Source organism: Zeus faber, assembly GCF_960531495.2.
Source record: "Zeus faber genome assembly, chromosome: 12".
Lineage (NCBI taxonomy): Eukaryota > Metazoa > Chordata > Actinopteri > Zeiformes > Zeidae > Zeus > Zeus faber.
In genome coordinates this window covers 28,677,123-28,687,668 of record NC_137196.1, presented here as the reverse complement: position 1 = coordinate 28,687,668, position 10,546 = coordinate 28,677,123, and positions in this window count along the sequence as shown.

The following is a 10,546-nucleotide window of genomic DNA, read 5'->3' as shown; positions in this document are numbered from 1 at the left end:
AAACACAAACTGAACACCAAATACACACAGTACACAGTACACAGTACACACATGCTAAACAGACACAGGCACAAACAACACACACACACACACACACACACCGAATCAATACACATTAGACACACACTTAACGACAACACACACCCATGCCCACATACTGCACGCATACACGCACACACACACACACACACGCACACACGCACACCTCAAACACACACAAAACAATCACGTCCAAAAAACACACATTGATCGCACAAGATGGACACAAACACAAACTAAACACATGTGCACACAAGAATCCTAAAACAAACAAATGCACTCATTTCACACACACACACACACACACAGAATACTCAACAGGACCCGTCACACACACACACACACACACACACACACACACACGCAATAAAATACAACACTTAGAAATGTAATGCACACAATCACTCTGTCAGGTTTGTGCATTTATGCCGAGCGCTGTCAGGTTACATTTATTTATCAACATCTTATTTGCATTTGGGGAAGGAGCCGCCGCACAGATACCGTACCTGCCGACCTGCCACCGGCGTACAGGCCGCCAGCCGGACGGAGACCAGATCGCATTCCCGGCACAAAGGTAGAGCGGGTCGTCCAGTCATCGCAGGGCTCCCGGTTAGATTCCCCCGGTAGCGTGCCGAAGTGTCCTTGAGCGAGACACCGGCCGCCCTGACCGCCGTGGTTGAGCCGGTGGGGGCCTTGCCCGGTCGCGGCGGCCATCGACGTGTGAACGGCGACAACATTCCCACTGCAGGCGGAAATCCAGTCAACTCTCTGCTCATATGAGAATCACATCTGGTTGATTTGTTTTTTTCGTGACAGCGTGAACAGCACAAATCACATGGGATCGGATCTTTTTTCATTAGGATTTGGGCGACTTTTACACTCTATGCGGCGCTAGAGGGGATACAGGTCAGATGATCGAGCTGGAATCTGATATTTGCTCCAATCTGAGAAATAGATCAGAGTTGAGCACTGGGGCTTGCAGAAAAGCACAATATAAATGCAGTCCATTGGACATTTACCGCAATTTAACCTCTCATTTGAGTTATCTGTCTGTCCGCCGATAGTGCCAGAATTACACTTCATCCACTTCATATCAAGTACTTTACCTTTTTAACTTAAGTAAATGTTGATTGAAGAACTTTCATTTTCACCACAACCCTCTTTACTACGGGTATTTATACGTCTCCTTGAAGGAAAACTGCTCTGTTTTACTTACCTGAACCTACTTTTTCGATCGTCGGGAGTCAACCCGAACCTGATTGGCTTCAGAATCTTTGAAATTTATAATTTGTTATATTATATTATCATATACCATATCATATTACTTATTATGTTATCATATTCCACATCATATTACTTATTATATTATCATATTCCATATCATGTTACTTATTATATTATCATATTCCATATCATGTTACTTATTATATTATCATATTCCATATCATGTTACTTATTATATTATCATATTCCATATCATGTTACTTATTATATTATCATATTCCATATCATATGACATTCAGGGGGGAGTACAATGCATTAGAAGTAACAACTAAATGATGCACACCATTTGGATAAACTTTTAAGATAAACTCAAACATTGCACGCAGAAAAGTCAGACGGCACCTCCACCTTAATTACATTACATTGATCAGACGCTTTTATCCAAAGCAACTTACAATTGTTCAAACACCGACGGACGCAGCCATCAGGAGCAATGAGGGGTTAAGTGTCTTGCTCAAGGACACTACAGCATGCTAGCAGGAAGAGCTTGGGATTGAACCAGCAACCTTTAGATTACTAGATGACCAGCTCTACCTCCTGAGCTACCATCCCCTTAATTTAAGATTTAATTTAAGATACGATGCTGACGATAATTATTTTAAGATTTTTGAAAAATACGCAAAACGATCAAATGACCGAGTCCATATCATGCTCCTCAATGAAAAGCAAAAATCCAGTCCTCGAGCTCCGCCCTTCTTATCGGACTATTCACTTTGGCCTGGAGGGCTTCCGTCCTCTCACCCTGCTTTCTGTTGTTCCATCTGCCAAGGCGGGTATCGGCGCACCACCCCCATCTTTAACTTAAAATGAGCTGTAATGGCGTCCGTGGCCCTTTCTTACCCCAGATCCAATATGGCCCCGTCGTCGGGCGGCTGCATGGCGGCTTTTCAATTCCCGGGGCCAAAGGTGGAGGTATTATCTGGAGATTCATTCCAGAGGCTTAAATGGAAGAATGAAAAGTGAGGCTTAACTTATCTGCCTCTTTGTGCGACTGACGCACCTCATTCTCCATTCACCGCCAGGCAATCTCCAAAACCAGGAGAGAGCGATGGAGAGAGGGAGAGAGGGCGAGGGAGAGGGAGAGAGAGAGAGAGAGAGATAGAGAGAGATAGAGATAGAGAGAGAGAGATAGAGAGAGATAGAGATAGAGAGAGATAGAGAGAGATAGAGAGAGATAGAGATAGAGAGAGCCTTTTCAGCCAAAGAAGCTCTCCTGTCATCGATATAAGAGCAGGCTTGTACGCTATGAAACTTAAGGGGATGGTCCGCGGCGTGTGGATTTAATGTCAACCCCGGAGTCAGATTGTTAATGTGGGATGTAAGTCCTCGGCCCGTTTCGGATTACGACGACACCTTGTTGTCACGTCCGGAATCGCTTTCGGACGCCGGCGGGGTTGAGGCAGGGAGCGGCGCGGAAGGGCAAGGGTAGACAAAGACGCTGGTGCAGGGACGACAGGACGCCGTGAGCTGTGACGTGAGGCAGAACGCGGCACGTCAACCCCTTACGCTCAATTTCATTCATTTCAAGTAACTCCTGAGCAATATGCAGGAAAATGCATGCAAAGTAAAAGTACTATGTGGGAATGAACTTGTAATGATCCAAATATCTACCAGTGGATAGCTCCAATGGCATGTATTACATTGAGGTACATTGATTAATTGGATGGAATTATACTTAGTACTGATGTGTAAGGCAATCTCAGTTTTCCTTTTTGGAAATTCTGATATAGTTTTGGTCTATATCTCACCTCTGCAGATACTGAAGGAGAAAGGTTAAACACCTTGGTGATGAAGCCAAGTCAGGTTTACCTGTTCGGCACGTCTGATACGCATGGCGATTGAAAGTGCTCGGTGCCACGGGCGTTGCATCCCGTCTCAGGCCACGCGCCCCGACCCGCTCTCCGCCGTCTGCAAACGAGCGGGGGGTGGTGCCTCCACTTCTCCACCCAGACTCTTCCCCTGAACGGTGCCCCAGTGGTGGGAGGAGCTCTGCAGGGACTCTCGCAATCAAGAAACACACGAAGAACCTGAACACCTGCTGTTTCAGGAAACACCCGATTGAAAGTGTTGAGTATCCGCGGGCGGGTGGGCATGGATACTTCATGCTGCTGGTGCTCCCCGCTGTTCGTGAACGATTCGATTCTTTTAAACGGCTCATAATACTTTTTACAGTTTTATGTTGTTTTTTGTTAAGGTTGCTGCCTCCTGCTGCCCCGGTTTTGTTCCCAATCACACTGGAACCATGACACGCCCATTTTCCGGCGCGTTCGTGACGTCGAATGTGACGCACCAGAAAAAAGTGGCGTTCTCCCAGCCAATGGGAAAGGTGTCAATCGCTTATTTTTAGCGGGTTGAACCCGGGTTTTTTTTTTTTTAAACCAATGCACTAAGAACACATGAGCTGTTGGTGTTGACTAGCTACTCAGTTGTTATTTTGACATAATGCACTAACGTGAGAAAAACAAACAAACAAACACACTTTTTCATTCTGATTCCTTCCAGCATCTTGCTCCTGTTCCTAAATTCTGGTTGAATTTAGAAACAGATCTCATGCACTTAAGTTGGAAGTTGAGGCTCCAATGGTCGATGTCACCGTTGATTGTTTCTATTCTCTCATGTAAGTGGCTTTGGACAAAAACTATCGCTGAATGAATACAGTTAATGTAAATGGAATACATAAAAAAACATATAAAAGCAGAAATAAAGAAATGAAAAGTTAAAAGCAGATAAAGACGAGTGCATTTACACACTTGACTCGAAACCGGCAACACCGTGGGACGTGGTGACTCAAACTCAACGAGAAACTCACCAGGACCTTTAACAACACATTTAGCAATAAAAAATCGGGGAAAAAAAAAATACCTCTCAAAAAGGTAAATGTGCAATGCTTCATCTCATGCATTTCCCCTGTATTTTACACAGCAACGTTGTGACGGATGACAAGTGCTTTCTCACCGCAAAAAAATACTTTCTAGCTTTCAAAGGGACAGCTCGGCGGCGGCGGCGGCGTGAGGGTCGCCATCAACCGCGCCTTGTCCGGTGAAACGCGCAGTTCGGCCAGACAAAGGGCTTGTTTGGCGTGAGCACCATCAACGCACCTCGCATGTACTGTACAAAGGAACAGTCACCTTGGATTGTATTTTATTGATCCCATCAGGGAATTGGGTCTTTACATCAGCGAGATACACAAAGGTCATATTTCACAGACCATTTAACAGGTAAAAAAGAAATTGAACAAATGTCTACGGAGCAGAGACGCACTTCGTAAGACGTTCTCCTCAATCCGTCACAGCCTTAAAGGTCACGCAAACGCTCTGAATTGGACACGGGAGCTTCGAACCCGGCGGCGAGTGCGTCTTAGAACACGGGTCCTGATACATGCAGGCAACGGTTTGTTGCCACGGACCGTACAGAAAGATGATCGCAGCACCCGTGACGTCACCGTCGGGGGTTCTGAAGAGACACTTTGCAGCCTCCAGCCGGGGGTTTACGCTCGGCGCCATCTCGGCAGGGTGGAGCCGGGGACGCCGGTTAAGGGGGAACTCGAGGCCCCCAGAAAGAGTTTGCCAGCGTTTGGAATTCTTTAGAAATGCATTGGCCCTGTATTTGGAGGTGTTCGGGAGCGGCGCCTTGTGGCCATCGGCCGAACTGCGGCTTAAAGCACCTCACACCCGGCCCCCGACGGTCGCCGCTCGGTTTGTGCGGGCGCCTTCCTTTGATCAACATTAAACACCATCGCGTCCCGGATCAACGTCAGGCCGCGGTGGAGTTCTTTTTTTTTTTTTTACTTCAAGGCGGGTTCGGCGACTGCACTGTCACTGCTTCGACGACGCCGTGACTTCAGATCTCTGGATGTTTTATTCTGCGGCCCATGTGAGGTCCCCGTTGGAGCCGTTCTCCACCTCAACTACCTGGAAAAGTGGTTGGAGGTGGAGGCATTAGCATCTGAAAGGAGCAGGAGAAATCTTTTATCTTCCTTTCCAGCGGGTTCTTACCGGGGCAGGATATAATTCTCATTCATTGTGGTGAAATCAGCTCACGGGGGGCGCAGATCTAAAAATTCCTCAATAAGTATGTGTCAGTATGCTTGGATTTTGCCAGGTGTGTGTGTGTGTGTGTGTGTGTGTGTGTGTGTGTGTGTGTGTGTGTGCCAACGCGTGTGTGTCTGTCTTCTCTATATGTGGGTGGGCACAAATTAAAATCTGCATGACTTATTTTTACCTGCACCCACCTTCATGTCAGCCCGTGTGTGTGTGTGTGTGTTCACGTTCGAGCAGCTGTGTGCTCATGCATGCGTGTGTGTGCGCGTATTGCAGACGCCATTAAAGCGTTGGTGAGTGACAGGCGGAATAGATCGTCGCTCGTTTCGGAAGCAGGTCGGACCCCCCGCGGGGGGTCCGACGGGGGGTCCGACCCCTCCCTACCCCCCCCCCAAACAGGTTTGAACCGAGCTGAATGAATCCCAATCTGCAGATTAAATCATCGGGTCGTTAGGGGCCAAACTGTTGACGCGACGTGCAATCAGCCCGGATCACGCACCGACTTTCTGGATATTTAATATTTAAAACTATTCTCTCACCGAGGTTATTTGAATCTGAATTGCAAATGGAAAAACGGGTGTAATCTTATTGCCGCTCTCCCTCTCTCTCTTCCTCTCTCTCTCTCTCTCTCTCCATCTCTCCCTCTCTCTCTTCCTCTCTCTCTCTCTCTCTCTCCATCTCTCCCTCTCTCTCTCTCCATCTCTCCCTCTCTCTCTCTCCATCTCTCACTCTCTCTCTCTCCTCTCTTCCTCTCTCTCTCTCTTCCTCTCTCTCTCTCTCTCTCTCCATCTCTCCCTCTCTCTCTCTTCCTCTCTTCCTCTCTCTCTCTCTTCCTCACTCTCTCTCTCTCTCTCTCCATCTCTCCCTCTCTCTCTCTTCCTCTCTTCCTCTCTCTCTCTCTCTCTCTCTTCCTCTCTCCCTCTCTCTCTCTTCCTCTCTTCCTCTCTCTCTCTCTCTCTCTCTTCCTCTCTTCCTCTCTTTCTCTCTCTCTCTCACTCTCTCTCTCTCTCTCTCTCGCTCCTTATAGTGAACAGCTGACTCAAACCAGGTGGAGACGTCAGCAGACCCCTGCGTACCTAGTTGTCTCTGAAGAGGGATGTCGATGCTCTGACTGACCTGTGATTTTCCTGTGGTTTGTCTTTATTTTTGTTGTTTTTTGGTTCTTTCGTGATCAACTTTCTGCCGCTGTAACCTGACTTACTGAAAATAAAGGAACCTTAAAATTCAAAAAGTCTCTTCCTCTCTCTCTCTCTCTCTCTCTCTCCCTCCCTCCCTCCCTCTCTCTCTCTGTTATTGAACAAAGTGTGTTTTTTATTGTCTGCAACTGTGAACTAGAGAAAATGTTAAAATAAAGATGCTTTAAAAATCAAAAAAAAAAATCTCTCTCTCTCGCTCTCTCTTTGTTGGCTGGATCTGATTTATTTTTCTTCTTTGGGATGGAATAGATGATGACCAGTGGTAGAAGGCAGCTTCCTGTTGGAGGAACGAGGCGTTCCCTTCCTTCCCCTGAAGCAGCGAGCGCTTCCATCAGCCGCTTCTAAGTGGATCATTCTAAGTAACACTTTGAAGAAATCACGCTTTTCTGAGCAGTTTTTTGGGGGAAATCATTGACTTTTGCGCTCGGCAGAATTCTGCCTGTTCTCAGGCCGTTTGAAAAGTCATGTCGCTCCTTCTCCTCCGCCCTCCTCCGCCCTTCAGGGGAGAACTTTTTCCAATATCCAACATCCCCTGCTCCAAGATGGACAGATGGATGGATGGATGGACAAAGCGATAGATGGACAGATGGAGGGATAGACAGCTGGATAGATGGATGGATGGATGGATGGTGGATGGATGGATGGATGGATGGTGGATAGATGGATGGATGGATGGATGGACAAAGCGATAGATGGACAGATGGAGGGATAGACAGCTGGATAGATGGATGGATGGATGGATGGATGGATGGATGGTGGATGGATGGATGGATGGATGGTGGATAGATGGAGGGATAGATGGATAAATGATGGATAGATGGACAGATGGATGGATGGACAGAACTATAGATGGACGGATGGATGGATGGATAGACTGAATGATGGACGGATAGAGGGATAGACAGCTGGATGGATGGATGGATGGAGGGTTAGATGATAAATGGTGGATGGATGGAGGTATAGATAGATAGATAGATAGATAGATAGACAGATAGATAGATAGATAGATAGATAGATAGATAGATAGATAGATAGATAGATAGATAGATAGATAGATAGATAGATAGATAGATAGATAGATAGATAGATAGATAGATAGACAGACAGATAGATAGATAGATAGATAGATAGATAGATAGATAGATAGATAGATAGATAGATAGATAGATAGATAGATAGATAGATAGATAGATAGATAGACAGACAGACAGACAGACAGACAGACAGACAGACAGACAGACAGACAGACAGACAGACAGACAGACAGACAGACAGACAGACAGACAGACAGAGAGATAGATAGATAGATAGATAGATAGATAGATAGATAGATAGATAGATAGATAGATAGATGATAGATAGATAGATAGATAGATAGATAGATAGATAGATAGATAGATAGATAGACAGACAGACAGACAGACAGACAGACAGACAGACAGACAGACAGACAGACAGACAGACAGACAGACAGACAGACAGACAGACAGACAGACAGACAGACAGACAGACAGATAGATAGATAGATAGATAGATAGATAGATAGACAGACAGACAGACAGACAGACAGACAGACAGACAGACAGACAGACAGACAGACAGACAGACAGACAGACAGACAGACAGACAGACAGATAGATAGATAGATAGATAGATAGATAGATAGATAGATAGATAGATAGACAGATAGATAGACAGATAGATAGATAGATAGACAGATAGATAGATAGATAGATAGATAGAGGGCCCAGTACACTGTGACCCAAACCAACTCAGACCAGCTCTGTGGTAATAACTACTTTAAAAAGCTCTGTTCTCATCTCAGGAGTCGTTTTTTATTTCCAATTTTCTCTCTTTCACACGGTCTTATTATCCCCCCTCCCTCTCCCTCTCTCCCTCTCACTCTCCCTCTCCTCCTCTTTCTCCCTCCCCCACCCCTCTCTCCCTCTCGCTGACAGTTCCTCTAAACCTGGTTTGCCTACAAATCAGATTGTTACTACACCTGTCTCTCTGTCTGTCTGTCTCTCTGTCTATGTCTGTTACCAGTATCTTGTTCACCAGCTCAGGGATTCATTTCCTGTCTGTATAAAGCTCTGACATCGAGCTGCGGATTTCATCTGGATATGCATCTGTTTCATCTTCACACACACACACACTCACACACACACACACACACCGGTGTGTGTCACATGCACTCAGCCACACTTCCAGATCCTCGGGAGGAATACGACCTCGGTGGCCCTTCATGCTCGGCCGCACACAGACTGGTAGAGAGGAACCAATAATGCAGAATATTGCAGAGAAACACAAAAATATCCTCTCTGCACATCATCCACGCAGATACGGTCGGATACACCACACACAAATCTGTGTATAAACAATAAACAGTACATACATCGCGTTTCAAATTATCATGCAAATGATATTTTTCTCTGATTTTCCTAAATAGTCGATGCAGATGACAGTCAGTATAATGTTGAAGTCATCAACCGTTCGGGTATAATTTGAATGTTATTGAACAAACCTCCCAATGAAACAGTATCTTTTTCAAAAATACAAAACTCAAAATGCACTGTTCTAAATTATTATGCACAACAGAGTTTCTAAACATTTTATAGGTTGTGAAGAACTGGAAATGGTCATTTGTTGAATGTGCAGCATTAGGAGTCATATTTACTGAAATCAAAAGCTATTTCACTCAAAAACATCTTAACAGGCCAAGTTCCATGTGAACATAGGAGCCTTCTTTCATATCACCTTCACAGTTCTTGCCTCCTTTGAACTTGTGAGTTTTTGGAGAGTTTCTACTTGAATTTCTCTGCAGGACGTCAGAACAGCCTCCCAGAGCTGCTGTTTTGATACCAACTGCCTCCACCCTCATAGATCTTCTGCTTGAGGATGCTCCAAAGGTTCTCAATAGGGCTGAGGTCAGGGGAGGATGGGGGCCACACCATGAGTTTCTCTCCTTTTATGCCCATAGCAGCCAGTGACAGAGGTATTCTGTGCAGCATGAGATGGTGCATTGTCAGGCATGAAGAGTGTTTTGCTACGGAAGGCCCGGTTCTTCTTCTTGTACCAAGGAAGAAAGTGCTCAGTCACAAACTCTATATACTGTGCCAAAGAGGGCACATGTCACTCCGCTGCTCATCGAGCTCCACTGGTTACCTGTAGCCGCCCGCATCAAGTTCAAGTCTCTTATGCTGGCCTACAGAGTGATTGTTGGGAATGCTCCCGCCTACTTAAATGCTCTTGTAAGAGCACATGTTGCCCCCCGGATGCTGCGCTCGTCAAATGAGCGTCGCCTGGCTCTGCCGGCCATACAGCCACGGCAATCCAGGCTATTCTCATTTGTAGTTCCACGTTGGTGGAACGAGCTGCCAAAAATGACCAGAGCGGGGACCTCCCTCTCTGTCTTTAAGAAGCACCTGAAGACCCAGCTCTTCAGTGAGTACCTCCTGTCCTAACCTACAATTACTTAGCACCACCTTGCAGTATTTATTGTTACACCAATGTTGTTGTTACACTAATCTCTGTCGCAATGTAGCTGAATGTTATTCTCCCTTGTAAGTCGCTTTGGATAAAAGCGTCTGCCAAATGACTAAATGTAATGTAATATACTTTGCCGAGGTCATTTTCACACCTTCAGGGGCCCTAAAGGGGCCTACCAGCTCTCTCCCCATGATTCCGGCCCAAAACATGACTCCGCCGTCTCATTGCTGACGTGGCAGCCTTGTTGGGACATGGTGGCCATGCACCAACCATCCACTATTCCATCCATCTGCACCATCCAGGGTTGCACGACACTCATCAGTAAACAAGACTGTTTGAAAAAGAGTCTTCATGTATTTCTGGCCCCCCTGCAACCGTTTCTGCTTGTGAGCGTTGCTTAGGGGGGGCCCAATAGTAGCTTTATGCACAACTGCAAGCCTCTGGAGGATCCTACACCTTGAGGTTGGTGGGACTCCAGAGGCACCAGCAGCTTCAAAT